This window comes from Tursiops truncatus, chromosome 11 (assembly GCF_011762595.2).
Source record: "Tursiops truncatus isolate mTurTru1 chromosome 11, mTurTru1.mat.Y, whole genome shotgun sequence".
Lineage (NCBI taxonomy): Eukaryota > Metazoa > Chordata > Mammalia > Artiodactyla > Delphinidae > Tursiops > Tursiops truncatus.
In genome coordinates this window covers 1,023,553-1,040,271 of record NC_047044.1, presented here as the reverse complement: position 1 = coordinate 1,040,271, position 16,719 = coordinate 1,023,553, and the positions used below count along the sequence as shown (strand labels likewise).

Sequence of the window (16,719 nt, the reverse complement as noted above, 5' to 3'; positions counted from 1 at the left end):
GGACAGAAGTTTCCTCGGGGGAGAGAAGCAAACAAGACCCCGGCCTGCATACTGGTTACCTGTTGCTGTGTAATAACCACACACTTAGCGCCTGAAGCAGCCCTTTCTTTCTCACAGTCTCCATGGGGCAGGAATCTGGGCACGGCTTATCGGGGTCCTCTGCCCCGGGTCCCCCAGGGCTGCAGTCAGCATGTGGCAGGGCTGGGGTCCCACCTGGAGGCTCAGCTGGGGGAGAATCCCCTTCCTTTCATCGGTGGGGTTGGGCCTGGGGGCTTACTGTGACAGTGGCCTGGGCACGGGCCTTTGGGGACCCAAACGCAGCCTCCCCTCCCACGCCGGCTCCTGGCTTTCAAGGCCCGTGATTGCAAGGAGGCCAGTTTTCAAGGACACTGCGGAAATGGGGTGGAAACAGTGAAAAGCCCTGAAGCTCACTTATCAATCTTCAGTATTCCATATTGATAAGGATTCTCTATTACAGTTACAATATTCAGCTGTTTTTCCTGAATAAATGCTTTTCCAATTGTTGCAAGCCTTTGGTTAATTTCCGTTTGGTGTTCTGAAGGTTAATTTTGGCTTTTTTCCCAGTGTTCTCACTACGTGTCTGGAGAAGTGGACCGTCCAGGAAGGCTGTCCTTCAGAGGCGCCATTTGGAGCCCCACCTGCCTCTCAGGTCTCTGCAACCAGCGATAAACTCAGGGGTGTGCCCTGCCATCTGCCCCCCCAGTACCTACCTAAAGGAGAACCCTGGTTAGGACACTAAAGTTTCAAGGGGGCGTCCCCTCCTGGTCTCCAGCGGTGTGCATCCCACTGGGCACCCAGGACAAGTGTGGGTCATACAGAGAGAGAGAGAGAGACTTTTAAGGGGTTAGCTCACGTGACTGTTGGCCCTGGCAAGTTTGTATTTGCAACGTGCAGAGCACATACTCACGTGTGAAGTCTGTGGGGCAGGGTTTCCACGTTGCCGTCCTGAGGGCAGTTCCTTCTTGGTCTTTGCTCTTAATCCTTCAACTGATTGGACGTGACCCACCCCCGCGACGGAGGGTCAGCTGTTTACTCAAAGTCAATTGAATGTGGGTGTTAATCCACGAAGCACCTTAAAGCAACGTCCAGACTGGTGTTTGACCAGCAATGGCGTACGTGGTCTGGCCAAGTTGACATGTCATCGACACATTTTCTCGTTTCCCCCCCGAGACTAGAATGAAGTCTGGGCGGAGGTGCAGGCCCTGGGCACCCAGGAGCTGGGTGCTGACCTAGGCGAGCTCTGAGGGTGACCTTGTCTCCGGCCCCCGCCCAGCAGCAAGCGACTCCGGGGTGGGGGGCGGCTCCCTCTCACTCTCTCTCTTGTTCTGGTTCAACAAACCAGGCCGCCCTGCGTGCCAGACAGATGTTTTACAGGGATGAGGCATGCGGATGGACCAGAAACCCCTCTGCGTCCAGGAGAGAAGGCAGTGGAGAGATGGGGTGAGTTGTGAGCTTTTGGGGAGGCGAGCTTAACCCGGTGAGAACGAGGCATTTCCAGCTCATCGTGCAAAACGGGTTCAACAGCGTCGTCAGAGGAGAGTGGACGCCGTGGACGCTCCCTTGAACACATCACTTTGACCCGGCTCCTTGCACGGTGCCCGGACCAGCAAGGGGCTTGGTGATGCGTGAGGTTCTGCCGGGCCTCCTCCTAGATGAACAGGGATGAAAAGGAGGAGAAAGGGAAGTGGTCAAGAGCTCCATCTTTATTTATTTCTCTAAGGTCATTTCTGACTCAAAAAAGGGGGGCTTCAGGGTTGACCATGCTGACCAGACACAAAGACTCTGCTAGGGGAACACACGCGTGCACGAGGATGCACACGCCTGCACACGCACACAGACGCCCACACTCACCCACACACGGCACACACACAGGCATTCACACAGGCTTGCATGTACGTGCACACCCACACAAACACACGCACACACAGGCACACACTCACGCATACGCACAGCCCACACACTCACACACACACATAACACTCCAGCTGTGCCTGCCGACCACACACCCAGGCGGGGAGGCGGCCCCTGCAGGAGGAAGCCTTGCACTTTGCAGCCGGTGCCCTGGGCAGGTCTCCCGAGGAGCTCTCTGTGTGCCCCTCCTCGCGGCCCCTCCCCCGCTCTGCTCCCAGCTCGGATGCTGAGGTCGTGAACCTCACGTTCTCAGGGAGCCTCCACTGCACTTTCCCCAGATTGAGGGTCCCCACCAGCTACAGAAGGAAGAAGTGATCCGAGGTGACGAGCAACCAGGAGCTCTGACCCTCCAGCCCCACAAACGTTTGTTGTGCATTTAAGAGTGTGAATCTCAAGCTAAGTGCTTTTATAGTAAAATAAAATAAGATAAGCAGACCCAGGACATCCTCTGCAGACCCAGGACATCCCCTGCAGGGGATGGATGTGCTATGACCTTGAGTGTGTGGACAGTGTGACAGGGGAGTGCACACGGCCAAACTCCCCAAAACAGAGACATTAAGTATGTGCAAATTTGTGTATATTGAATACCCCTCTGTAAGTCTGAATAAAGAGACTTCAAAAATGTGTGGTGCTGCCTGGCATGACTAGAAGGGTCTGGACTCCCGGAAAGTAAGGGATAAGGACAGGACATCTGTCATGGGCTGAACTGTGTCCCCCAAGATTCATGCGTCAAAATCCTAACTCCCAGGACCTCAGAAGGTGATTGTATGTGGAGATGGGTCTTTACAGAGGAGATGAAGGTAAAATGAGGTCATTACGGGGACCAGGGCCCTTCTAAGATGAGATTAGGACACAGACACACACAGAGGGATGCCAGGTGAGGACACAGGGAGAAGATGGCATCTACAAGCCGACACCGGATCTCAGAGCCCAGCCTCCAGGATGGGAGACCATGAGGGTCGCCCTAGAAGGCTAACCCAGCAGCCATGGGGACCCTGCTGCTTGGAGGGAGCTGCACAGCCCCAGGAGGACCACGGGGGGTGGCGTCAGGGGGCTCAGAGCTGCCCAGAACCTCGCTGCACCCCATCGCGGCCGGTCCTCACCCCAGCGCCCTCTGGGCCGCAGGCACCGGTCTTCCCCGTGGAGGGCGGACGGCAGCCCTGGGAGGTCCAGGCTGTCAGCACATGAGCGTGGAGCTGGGTTTGAGTTTCTGTCTGTCCGACAGCAGAGCATCTGGATGGGGCACTGAGGTCAGAGGAGTGGAGATGGACGCGGGCAGTGGGCTGACCCAACGTGACAGAGTTCACAGACGGAAGTCACAGACCAAAGATCCTTTTGTTGGAATTGCTTTTAGAAATGGTTCTAAAAAGGTTTAACCCCATGGGAATTTGCAGTTAAGGTTCTGTGTCCGAGTGATCAGGGCTGGGGAAGGCGGCTCCTGAGTGAGGCTTAGACAAACCACGTGTGGGAGACTTTGGGTTTAGTGGGAGGAGTGTGAGGGTGTGAGGGGAGCAGAGCGTGGGCAGGATGTGTGTGCAGATGTATTTGTACAGGTGTGTGCAGGTGTGTGCAGGTGCAGGTGTGTACAGGTGTGTGCAGGTGCAGGCGTGTGCAGGTGCAGGTGTATGCACGTGTAACGGTGTGCAGGTATGTGGACATGTGATGCATGAAGTGAGCTGTCTCCCTGGAGAGGCAGACCTCGCTGGCGTCCTCACTTTGGGGAATTCAGTTTTTCCATCAATCGAGCTGAAATGGCATTCAAGTTTTGGACGTCTCTCATCAGACACACAAGTAGGTAACACTTGATGAGAGGAGTTAAGTCAATTCTGCTCAATTTTCTGGTTTTAATTGGCATTTTCTGTCCTAATGAGAGCAACTCTATCCGCTCACAAACCTGAAACCCACCTCATTGTTCCCGCCCCCCGACTCTGGAGAGACACTGCACGGCTCATGGAATGTTAGCGCGCTTCATCCTAATGAACCAAATCATTTCTAAATGCCCAAAGCAACGGCCTTTATGTTTACCACCTCTTAGCGGATGGACAGGTATCAGGTTTACCTTCTTCTCACAGGGCTTTTTTCTTTCTTTCCGGAATTGCTTGCTACATATTAAAGAACAGCCATTGGCATTGAAACCCAATGACACTTTCTCACCATTTCTTAGGGTTGAGCTGAGTAGAAGGGAAACAGTCAAATAACGAAATGATTCCAGGGACATCGGCACTCAAGGCTAAAAGGATGCAGGAGGGTCTGTGAGGACGCTAAAATGCAGACACCGAGACACTGGTATGCACACATGCACCGTTGCACGTTCCCACAGACACACAAGCGTGCACACGTGCAGATTCTATGCACAGACACACATACAGAAACCTGTGCGTGCACGCACACACACATGTGCAAATCCGCAGCTCAGCAAGGGCCCCGCTGGCCTTTGTGCCCAGATCTCATCCCCAGATGCTCTGTGTGTTGTATGCGGGGAGGTTTTCCGGGGAAACTCACTGAAACGTTGGTAACCCGGGCCACCCCCCGCCCCCACTTCTGGTGGACCATCCCCGGAGCCGGAGCAAGAAGGCCATGGGCCAAGCTGGGAAACCCACCCCACCCTCCCCATGAGGGTTTTCTCACCTGGACCGCCCTGCGTCCAGTAAGCACTGAGTTAGACAATGCCTTTGCCCACCATGGAAGGAAGAATCTTCGTTGAGTGTCAAGGAAAACAGGAAGATTCCAGGAGCACGGGGCAGCGTTGTCCTGTGAAAGGGGCCTCCCCTCCCCACCGAACACAGCAGTGAGAAGACCACCCTCCTGCCTCGGGGACCAATGCTGGCGACTCCCCAGCCTCTCCCAGCCTCCCTCCTTCACTCCACGCCTGTCTCCGAGGGAGGACCGGAGGCCAGAGATCTCCCAGCAGCTCTACCTGGGCCGACCCCTGGGCAGATGAGCCCAGTGTGAGGAGTGGGATGGGAGCCCCGGCTCGAGCCACGGCTCACCCCAATCCCGCTTTGCTGTCGCTTTGATCTCTCGTGACTCTAGGTGCTTTTCACCAGCAGGGAGGGGTCAGGCCTGGCCGGCCTGCCCCCTCACTGAGCCACCCAGGGGACTTGCAGGGGACGCCATCATTATGTTAAGATTCCTGATTCTGGCTTTTTCAGGGCCAGACCCTTGAATGAAATGAAAATAAGGAAGGGACGCTTTTCCAGAGCCGTGGTAGCTCCTAGAGGACCCCCACGGGGCCCACATCCAGGGTCCGTGGTGGCTGGAGCCCTGGGGACCGGCCTGCCCCGTATCTGGACACAGGGGTCCTGACCCCAGTGCCTCAATCCCACGTTAATGAAGAAGGGGCAGGAGAGTCCTGGGGCACCTGAACAGGTGATGGCGCGAAGGACAAACTTGCAAGTCGGTCTTTCCGAGATCCAGGTGCCCCTGGTCACATCCTCACTGCCATGGGCCGACCTTCTCTGGGAGGATGGCTCACACTGTGGACAGGAGACGGGGGACAAACGCCCCTGCTACTCTAGACAAGCTTCCCCCGGACGGAGCGCGCGACTTCCTGGTAAATCCTCCGAGGACCTCCTAGGAGCTCGTTAAGAGTAGCGTGGAGTGAACGGCAGCCAGAGAGCAGGGAGGACGCCGCCACGTGGGTCCCTGAGCGCCAGGAAGCCTCCCTGAGGGCCGCTTGGGCTGGAGGCTCAGAGCAGGTGGGAGGAGATGCACTGCTCCGGGGCCTCTGCTCCCCAGTCGGGAGACGGCTCTTTGCTATAGAAAGGCACTTTTTTACTAATGTTCTGCTCTGACTCAGGCTTTGAAGGAAAAGTGCTGGTAGGAATTCAGCCACAGTGGAGGCCTGTGGGCTCCTGGGGACGGACAGCGCTGGTGCCCAGACACCACAGGGTCTGCGTCTGTGCGGCCCGCGCGGCCTCCCCTCCCCCGCACACTCCCTCCCCGAGTGCCCCTCGGAACCTCTTCCAGCATCTGCCTCACAGCCCCGCCCCCGGGGCAGTGAGGACGCAGAGAGCCTCTCTGTTGGTGTTAGGGCTTGAGGTGAGTCCCCCAAAGATGCTGAGGTCCTAGCCCGCCGGACCTGTGGGCGTGGCCTTATCTGGAAAAGGGACCTTTGCAGATGACCAAGTTAGAATGAGGTCCTCAGGGTGGGTCCGCATGCAATAGGACCGGTGTCCCTGGAACCAGAGGAAACTGGGACACAGATACGCAGACAAAGGGGAGGTGCTGTGACGTGAGGACACGGGGCGGGTGGGGCATGGTGGCAGGGGACCCCCCCGGCGAGCCGAGGAGAGAGGCCAGGGCCAGAGCGGACCCCGGAGCCCTCAGAGGAGCCCACGCCTGGGCTCCTGCCCTCGGGCTCCCAGCCGCCAGGCCGGGAGAGAACACACTTCTGCCACTGGAGCCGCCCGCCTGTGCCCTGTTACGACAGTCCCAGGAGGCTCGCACAATGGGAGCCCCGGGCGAGGGCGTTCGTGTGCCCCGCACCCTGGAGCTGGAGGCCTCGGAGACGCCCGGCTGGACGCACAGCTGCTCCCTCCTGCCCCCAGACCGAGCCCAGGCGTGAGTCTCAGAACTGGACGTCCGCGGTTCAGCGCTGCGGCATATCCATCCACCGCCAAGGCCTATTCACCGGTGCGGACACACAGAAGCCGCTCCCCGAGATGTGACTTCTACGCAGATTCAACATCCGAGACGCGACATATCAGGAGCTTCTGGGCCTGGCTGACTTACAGCCAGGGAGTGTGACGCCGCCCCGTTCTCGGATCAGAGTAGCCCCAGGCCCGGGGCGCAAACGCCCTCCCCTTCCGTTCTGCGCGTTTGTTCTTGGATCAGAGTAGCCCCAGGCCCGGGGCGCAAGCGCCCTCCCCTTCCGTTCTGCGCGTTTGTAGGTCCCACCGTTGTAGGTAATCTTTTTTTTAATTTTACTGAAGTATAGTTGATTTATAATGTTGTATGAATTTCTGCTGTACAGCAAAGGGACTCGGTTATAGATTCTTTTCCATCATGGTTTATCACAGGATATTGACTATAGTTCCCTGTGCTCTACAGTAGGACCTTTTTTTTTTTTTTTTAAGTTGCAGGTAATCCTATCTAACTGAAGTGAGGCAGATAACAGCTTGCAGTCTCCTCCTGCCTCAGGGCCAGAAGCCCTCGGACACCAGCACCACAGTTGCAGCCACAACAAGTCGTTTGGTTTTCTGGGTTTTTGTTTGTCTTTGCACGTTTATCCTGTTTATCGGTCATGAAGTATTGGTGGCCAGGGTCAGGGTCCAGCTCATGTCAACTTCAGCCCTAAAGAGAGATGTGTGGGTCCAGGACAGAGGGAGGGGAAGAGGGGCTGGCCTGGCGTCCGGACGGGCAGCATGTGTCCCGGGCATGTCACCAGCCTGTCCCCACCGGCCCTGCACAGGTCGCACCCTTCGGCCCTTCTCCTCCAGCAGCGACTGTGGCCTCCCCATCAGCCACTTATTTGGGGTCTTTGTCTTTGGTCTGAAGGTGAAAACGCTGACGTAGTTAAGTCAGTTGTTCCTGATCACTCGGAAACTTGAAAACGTGTCATTCCTTCACAGACACAAAAGATACAGTACTTTAAAGTTTATGTCACGTAATTTCTTACGTTTAGAATCGGTGCCTCTGCAGTTTTATTCTTAGGAAATAGAGTCTTACATTTCTCTGTATTATCCTCCGCAGTCAACACATCCCAGCTGTTGTTATTACCTTACTTATTTTAATATTTTTTTCTTTAAGATCTTAATGATTTTCTTCAGGAAAAAGAATTGCTGTATTCAAACACTTTTCCAGGTACCTGGGATTACGAGAAACCGACACACGCTGTGCCCAGACCCCTGGCAGCATCTGAGCCCAGGTACCAGCAGGACCCCGTGCTGGCAGCCCCGAGGCCAGGCATAGCTGGCCGGTCCCCAGAGGGGTCACAGAACGGCCTCGGGACCCCGGCTGCCACGTCGCCTTCTGGCCTGCTCACCCTGACGTTGAACAGGCCGTGTACGGTCAACAGGTTAGATGGGAGGGAATTAATTCACTCAACCCTGAGCAGTAACGACAAACTCAGGTGCACAAAAGAATCCTCTGTGCCGTCAGCCTGATGGGTCTCCGTGGCCACGGAAAGCGAGGAAGACCATTGAGTTAACGGATTTGCTCGGGAGCCCGGAGGGGATGTGAGTGTGTCTGTGGTTATTCAGAGACTGCTGATGTCTTCACCTCCGCAGCAAGGGAAGCTTCGTTATTTTTTAAACAGAGTGTGCAGGAAGAACTAACGTGATTTTTTTCAGTTTTTTATCTCTCTCTCCCAGCAGGGGCTCCAGCGTCACCTTGATGCACCCAAGCAAACAGGGTCAGTGCTCAGCCCCTCCCAGCCCCACCAGCCGGACCCCGCCGGTGGCCCTGGAGGCAGAGCGTCCCACTTGCTTACGATATTTGCCGTTCACGGGACACCGCCAAGGTGAAGCCCCCACAACCCCGCGCCACTACAATCCGCAACCTGTCTTCAGGACAGAAGCCAGGGAATTGCTTGGCTTTGGGACCCTTTTCCAGGCCCGTGCGTCGTTATTACCAAATTACAGGCACTAAACGGGCTTCAAAAGAAAATGTTTGTTAGAGCCCCCAACGCACAGCAGCGTTAACCTCACACTGGGCTGTGCAGCGGTGCTGGTGGACCCACCGCTGACCTTCACGCCCTGGGGAGCCGCGGGGCAGGGCCAGGACCAGGACCATGGCACTGCAGGGCAGGGACTTCGCAAGCTCTCCTCTCCTTGGGTTAAATTTTTGTTATTGGTGTTTTGGTTTGTTTTGGGGTCTTGTTTGTTAGTTTGCTGTAAGACCTTGATCCCCAATCGATGTTCCTAAGCACCAAAGGACAGCTCTGCCGGGTGTGAGGGGGCAGGATGGGGACGCTTGGGAAAGTTCTGGTTCATCAGGCTCGATTCCGGGGTTTGGAAGGAAACCATCTGGCCCTTTATGACAAAGTTCTTGATGAAGACTTAGGAGAGACTGGCCCAGACACTAGAGCATCTTCAAACCCCATGGGAGGAGAGTTGGGAAGCCCCAGGAGTCGGGGCAGAAGCCCAGCAGCCACGTGATGGAGGCCGATGTAGGGGGACGGCCACAGCCCTTGGAGGTTTGGGGCTCGTTGTGGGATGGAAGGAAGGAGGGAAAGGGTCTCCATGGAGTCACTATCAGACTCCCGGGAGGAGAGGAACTTTAGGGGTTCCGAGGCGGCGGGTCAGGTAGGGAACACAAAAGGGGTGATGGGTTCATTTTCACAAGATGCATCTGCTTGCAAATGAGCAAACGCACCACAAAAACCAAAGGAAAGTGAAATGGTCTAGTTATCCGGGGTCTAGTTATCCAAGGGTCCTCCAGGGCCCCTTGTTCCTGAAGATGCAGAAAAAGACTTTCCTGGCAGAAAGCTGGTCGTTGTATATTCGAGTGACCAACACTCTGCGTCCCCAGTGGGTTGGTGGCTAAGGAAACCATGGGTAACCCATCCCTCACTGGAAATGGGAGACAAGTATAAAATCATGATCCAGGAGACTCCCTGACGAGGGCAGGGGTCAAGCTGGACCCGCACTGAGCAAACACTCCTGGGACACCTGCTGTGTGCACCTGACTCCACTGCAGACAAGCTGACCTTTCCTGGGCCACAGCTCCCGGTCTGTCTGGGGTTCCTCCTGCTGAGACTGAGAAGAGATGGGCAGGGGTGAGGGAGGGGCATCCAGGTTGTTTCAGGTGCAGAGTCTTGGCAACATGACGTTCCAGTAAAGACCTCTCACAATGCGCTAAATGCTAAAGGAAGCAGGAGAGAAATGTGTCCTAAGGTGTGATTAAAATTTAGGGCAATTTACAAATCCCTCCATAGACAAAATACAGAAGATAATCTACGTTCTTAATAAGAGTCCTCCCTAGATAGTGAGCCCCTTCTCCCCACCCACATTTTTTGTTTAGTATTTCATTTAATATATAGTATTTCATTTAATAAGCATTTTTAACTTTTTAATAAGAAAGTTAGTTATATACTTCATCAGACAAAGATATTTGTCAAGTGACAGGCCATTCAGTGTCATTTATAATTAAATGTCATCAGAAGTGACCACATCTCCCCCCTCCCGCTGCCCCATCACTCAGAAGGTGAGAACAGAGAACAGGATGAAAGAATATTGGAGAAAATAACCGTCAAGAACTTGATAACAATAAAAGAATGAAAGACATCAACCCACAGATTTAGTAAGGTCAGAAAACCTCCAGCCAAATTAATATGAAGAGAATCAATCTAATTCCATTATAATCAAACCACTGAAAACAAAAGAGAATCTGCACCTTGAGAGCAAACAGAGACCAGGAAGACTCTTGGATTCACTAAGTCTTCAAACCAGAATTCCCGTCTCAGACTCTGCTTCTAGGGACCCCCAGCTCACACGCACAGAACAGGCACGAACATCAGGTGCTGGGAACCTGACCCAGAGCCGCCATTACAGGAAACACGCGCTGACAGTCGTTTGCACCATCAGCTACACGGTAGACCAGAGGGGTTTTCCCGAAGTGTAAAAGGTGGTAGAAATTTGATGATTCTTATCTGAAAGATTACAATAAGATGGACGTATCCTCAGACCAGCTGAAATCACTGACGTCCTCGAGAAGAGGCAAAGGCAGGAAAGAGCTGAGCCGTGAGCACCTTGGATGGAGCTGGAATTGCTCCGGTGAGGGTGTGAATTTCATAAATAGATTTTAGTCAAACACACCCTTAGGCAAATTGACAGCTAAGCCTTTTAATTTGGGGTGATTTGACCCAAGGGATCCAGCTGAGTTTAGCAGGGGTCAGAAGCCAGGTGTGGAGGTCACCAAAGGCCACAGCCAGGCCACAGGTCACAGACCTGACCACCAGGTTAGGGTTAGGGTCACCGTCCGGAGGCTGGAATCTGAGATCCAGATGTCGGCGGGGCTGGTCTCCCAGGCCTCGCTCCCTGGCATCTACACGGCCGTCTCCTCCCTGTGTCCCCATGTGTCACCCTCTGAGCTCACATCCTGGTGTCTCTCCTGTAAGGACTCCAGTCCTATGGGGTCAGGGTCCCACACCCCGACCTGATTTAACCCTAATCACCTCCCTACAGGCCCATCTCCAGGTGAGTCCCACTGGGGGCGGGGCTTCAACATATGAGTCTGGGGACTCATATGCTGTCCAGTCCTGGACAGCTTCCCACACCTGTCATCCCCTAATCTCTACAAAGGAATCCCGACCCTTCTCACCAGCGACCCCCGGCCTACAGTCCTGGGACCCTTGCACACAGAGGATCCAATCTGCCAGACCTAGAGCTTAGAAAGGGATGGAAACTGGCCTGGAACGTGTGACGCTCAGAAGAGCGTCGACCTCTAAACGGTAGCCTGGCCAGCAATTTCCAGCCGTGTTTGTAAATGTCGACCCTAGTTCGAAACGGACCCCATTCCCCACCCGATGGGAACAGACGCAGACGGAGCTCCCGGGGGGTGAAGCGGACGATCTTGATGCCGCAGACACATGGCGTGCGTGTGCTCCTTGCAGACAGGCTCCCGCTTGCACAGCACAGTCTCTCTGGCCTTCGTCCTCTCGTTGGCAGTCAGAGGTGGATGCCTCTGGAGCAAACGTTCCATTGTTAATTTTCTTGTCAGTTTTATGCCTCGATGCTGGTAAAATACCATATTGCTAAAATAAGACCTCCCGAGACGCTGGTCTGCCTAAATCAGGCACTAAAGGAAGGCCTTTTGTTTTTGCAATGCAGTGACATGCACATCGGGGTCGTTTATGCAGTAAAGGGAAGGTTCTCTTCCTCTTCCTCTGGGAGGAAGAGCCCCCCACCTGTGGGCTATGGTGGCCTGGCCCCGCCCTCGGTGTCTGTGAGCTCAGACAGGCGGAGTCTTTCTCTTGGGATGTCATGGTGGGCCTGCGGTCCCCCCAGCTGCAGGTGAGATGGGCCAAGGGGAGCACAGCCACGCAGGACCAACAAAGCCACTCCCGGGCCCCCAGGGTCTCCTCCTGCAGTTCTGTTTATGGGCAACCGCGCTTCATCTGATGGAACAGGGATCCTGACAGGCCTCTGACCTGCCCAGGAGTTCTCGCTCGCCGAGTGTGGACGTGGTGTGTGATCACGTAGGCCACCAGCTGTGTCCTGCAGAAAGCTCGCCCTCCCCAGGCTGCCCACGAGCTCACAGCCGAGCCAAACCAGGCTCACGGCTGCAGGGAGCGGCCGAGGGAGAGTGACTGCGAGTCTGCTGGGTGACAGATGGGACTGGAAGTGACATAAGCCAGCCCAGCAGTGGAGTCTCCGTTTCTCTCTCTCCCACAGGGAAAGCTCGGACCTGAGGGTGGGTGCATCTGGAGGTTCTTGGAAAGAAGCCCGTGGGGCCTGGGACACACCAGTCTCGCACGTCCAGAGATGCCCGGCCGGCCCGCAGACCCGCTGACTCTAGGACTGTCCAGTGTTTCCTTTTTGATCAGATGTAGGGGAGTCGGGAGAGCTCGTGGATGGTGACGTGCCCGTATCCACCGCCCCTCCAGGAGTTGCCCTCCCCCCCAGGTGGAGGCCAGCATCCCGGCTCTCCCACCTGCGGCTGAAATTCCGCGTGCTGCTGCTTTCCTGGCTGCACCGAGATCAAGACCACAGGGCCCTGCCGCAGGCCAGTCTCTCTCTGCAGCCCCCGCCCATCCACACAGCCCTCAGGTCCACAGTCCCTGACAGTCGCACCCAACCACACACCCAGACTGGTATCGGCCTCCCTCACCAGGCTTCCAGCTCCAGAAGATGAGGACTCAGTGCGTCACTGAGTCACCAGCCGGTCCGTGATTGAGTGAATGAGTGGACCCAGCTCTGTTTATGACAGAGAATCGCAGGAAAGAGCTCAGACCTCTGACCATGAAGTGAGAAATGGGAAGTGATGGAGTCTCTAAAAACAGTTATTCTCCACGTTTTTAATGATTATGGACAGTGCTTCTTATAAAAGGCTAGGTTCAGCAGGCGTGGCCCGCAGCCTGTGACAGACACGTGACACGTGTGAACCTGCGTCTCTGTTTCTATGTCTGAAAACGGAGACCATGTTGAGCGGTGACCTCGCAGAAGACAGGCGGGGGCATCACCCCAACCACGTGGCATCTGAGAGAGAGGCGCCCGGCACTGTTGGTTTAGCAGTGATCGTATAAATACAGGGCTTTTCTATGTATATCTGCACTTCGACGTTTTTCTCCAGAATTTCCCCGTTTCCACTTTCCTTAAGAAGAGTATATAATATTTTTGTTAAAAATAATTTTCAAGGATCTAACTGGATATAAGAATGATATGCTTAGGCCTCACACTCTGAGATTTGGGGTCACGAGGGCAGGCCCCCTGTAACAGAGCTTTGAGAGGGTGGCAGAGGGACCACTCACTACGGCTGCTTTGCCAAAGGGACACCAGGCTCCCCTGGGGAGGACGGGATTAAAGAGAAAACCGTGCAGCTTAGCAATGACCCGGTCTGCTTGGAAGAGGCCTCACTCGCCATCAGCAGCAGACACCGGCCGACGGGCTCTGTTGGGGGAATCCTGCCTCAGAACAGCCTGGATGGGAGAGATGCTTACAGCCATGCAAACAGACAGCTCTGACTCATTCTGGCCTAAACAATAAGGGAAATGCATCAGTTAGCAACTGCCATGTAACAAACCATCCCACAACCTAGCGGCTCAAAATAACTGCAGTTTATTATTTCTCATGGATCTATGGGTTTTCTGGTTGGATCTTCTTCAGTCTTTCCTGGATTCACATGTGCGGCTGGGATCTGCAGCCAGCTCGGCCAGCTGGGCCTTTCTCCATGGGTCTTTAATCCTCAAGAGCAGTGTCTCTGCTGACAGCGTCTCTGAGAGGGCAGGACAGGAGCCATAACGCCTCTGAAGGCCAAGACCCCGAGGAATGTTCAACATTACTCCACCACTTCCTAGGGGGCAAAGCAGGTCATAAGCTAGATTGGATTGAAGGGTGAGGAAAAGACCCCAGTTCTTTCTCCTTTTTTTTTTTTTTTTTTTTGCCGTACACGGGCCTCTCACTGCTGTGGCCTCTCCTGTTGCAGAGCACAGGCTCCGGACGCACAGGCTCAGCGGCCGTGGCTCATGGACCCAGCCTTTCCGCAGCATGTGGGATCTTCCCTGACCGGGGCACGAACCTGTGTCCCCTGCATCGGCAGGCAGACTCTCAACCACCAGGGAAGCCCCCCAGTTCTTTTTTTTTCTTCACTAACTGACTTTATTTTTTCCTTCCAGTTTCACGGACATGTAATTGACGACAGCACTGTAGACATTTAAGGTGCGCAGCAGAATGATCCGACTTACATGCATCATGAAATAATGACCACGGTAAGTGTAGTGACCACCCACCTTCTCATATGGATACAAAACTAAAGAAAGAGAAAAAACTATCTCCTTGTGACGGGAACTCCCAGGATCACTCTCTTGACACCTTTCACATATAACATACAGCCGTGTTCATTACATGTGTCACGCTGTACGTTACATCCCTAGTACTTATTCATCTTATAGCTGGAGGCTTGTACCTTCTGACTCCCTTCATCCAATTCCCCCTGCCAAACCCCACCTCCGGTGACCACAGATCTCATCTCTTTTTCTATGAGCTTGTTTGTTTGTTTGTAATTGACTTACGACACTGTTAGTTCCTGTTACACAACATAGTGATTTGATATTTCTGTACATTTCAAAGCAATCACCATGAGTCTAGTTGTCATCTGTCACCTTGCGAAGCTAATACAATATTTTTGACTGTATTTGCCACGCTGTGCATTTCATCGCTGTGACTCATTTATTTCACAACTGGGTGTTTGCTCTTCTTGGTCTCCCTCACCTATTTCTCTCGTCCCCCAGTCCCTTGCCTCTGGCAAACACCTCTTTATTCTCTCTATCTATAACTCTTTTTGTTTTGTTATGTTTGTTCATCTGTTTGATTTTTTTAGATTCGAATTTAAGTGAAATTATACAGTATTCGTCTTTTTCTGTCTGACTTATTTCACTGAACATAATGCCCTCTAGGTCCATCCATGTTGTCACAAATGGTGAGATTTTCTTCTTTTGATGGCTAATCTTCCATTGTGTGTGTGTGTGTAATATATATTATATATATATATATATATCCCCCACATCTTCTTATCCACTCATCTGCTGATGGATATTTAGGTTGCTAAATTCCTTTTTTTTTTTTTTTAAGAAGAAGTCATTTCTTTCTTTCTTTCTTTTTAATTTATTTTGGCTGTTTTTGGTCTTAGTTGCTGCGCGCGGGCCCTCTCCAGTTGTGGCGAGTGGAGGCCACTCTTCATTGTGGTGCACAGGCTTCCGTAGTTGTGGCACGTGGGCTCAGTAGTTGTGGCTCGCCAGCTCCAGAATGCAAGCCCAGTAGCTGTGGCGCATGGGCCCGGTCACTCCACAGCATGTGGGATCTTCCCGGACCAGGGATCGAACCTGCGTCCACTGCACTGGCAGGCGGATCCCCAAGCACTGTGCCGCCAGGGAAGCCCCAAGACTGCTAAATTCTTGATGGGAGGAGCTGCAAAGGATTTACAAGCATCTTTATTCTCCCAAGAAATTCAGCCCTCACAGGACAGGAAGGTCAGAGGTCAGTGGGATCTGGTCCGCGTCTGACTCAGTAGGTCAAGGACACCCACAGGCTCTGGCCCCTTCCTTCTCTCTGCCCTTCATCCTTCAGGTGAGTTTCACCCTCAGCCTGGTGGGAAGATGGCTGCAGCCGTTCCAGACATCACATCAGCATCCAGAGATTCAGGAGGGTCATCTCCTGTCACAATTTCGTCCTAGGAAGTGGGAAAGGCCCCTCATCCCCTCCTCCCTCACATCTCCCCCACTCCCTAGAGATGGGAAACAGAGCCCCTGGACTTGCAGGCCCATCACAGCAGCAAGGGAGGGGCTGGCTTGCTGGAGAAAGCCAGGTCCACGGAGGGGGAGGGTGGGAAGGAAACCGAGCAGGAGGTTTAGCAACGACACGGTCTGCTTGGAAGAGGCCTCGCTCGCCATCAGCAGCAGACACTGGCCGAAACGGGCTCTGTAGGGGGAATCCTGCCTCAGAACAGCCTGGATGGGAGAGATGCTTACAGCCATGCAAACAAACAGCTCTGACTCATTGATGTCTGTCAGGACGGCTAGAATCTGACAGGCATTGTAATCTGACACACAAGTGCCACACGTATCCGAGAGAGAAAAGTTCTGGTTTTCCTGCAAAGATCCCCATTTAGCTTCAAGAGTTGTAGAACTTAATTTACCCTGAAAGTCCCGCCCGTCTGCAGCTCCAAGGCAGCACCCGGGCGCCAGCCTGCAGTCCAGGACCACCTGTGATTGAAGCTGAGCTAATTGTCTCCCCAGCCACCGTCAGACAACGGGGTGACAGGATTTGCAGCATGGAGGCCGGTGCTGCTTTGGCCCAAATCACTGCATGCTGGAGACCCGTCACCAAGGCAGCCACAGCTCTGAATCTGAAGGTGAGACCTCAGCCACCACAGAAGGTGACCTTCATGTTAACAAGAGAGCAAATTCACATAATGCGACCAATGAGCTTTATTTTCAGATTCTGGGGTTCACAAGCTTGGGGGATGTGCTGTACCTGGCCCTACCGGCATCAGAATGGATCAGACCAACAAAGACCTGAAAACACGTCCACCCAGACACTGGCAGGTGGACGTTCACAGCAGCCGAAAGGAGGAAGCCCCCGAGCGCCCGTCAGAAAACAGACGTGGTCCCTCCACACACAGCACATC

At 54.0% G+C, this 16,719-nt stretch overlaps 2 long non-coding RNA genes across 4 annotated transcripts; one reads left to right on the top strand and one right to left on the bottom strand.

Moving 5' to 3' along the window:
- Positions 1-1,308: 1,308 nt before the first annotated feature.
- On the bottom strand, positions 1,309-5,379 carry LOC141275945 (uncharacterized). The gene is made up of 3 exons (XR_012324645.1): positions 5,294-5,379; positions 4,561-5,093; positions 1,309-1,669 (listed from the first exon to the last, which is right to left on the bottom strand). It is a non-coding gene; the product is annotated as an uncharacterized lncRNA (long non-coding RNA).
- Positions 5,380-6,137: 758 nt separating this feature from the next.
- Positions 6,138-12,405, top strand: LOC141275944 (uncharacterized). Of its 3 annotated transcripts, none has more exons than XR_012324643.1 (4): positions 6,138-6,839; positions 7,738-7,801; positions 8,247-8,395; positions 12,270-12,405. It is a non-coding gene; the product is annotated as an uncharacterized lncRNA (long non-coding RNA). The 3 variants fall into 3 exon arrangements; XR_012324644.1 differs by lacking the exon at positions 12,270-12,405 and adding an exon at positions 8,517-8,724; XR_012324642.1 differs by lacking the exon at positions 12,270-12,405 and having other exon boundaries at positions 8,247-8,488.
- Positions 12,406-16,719: the final 4,314 nt, after the last annotated feature.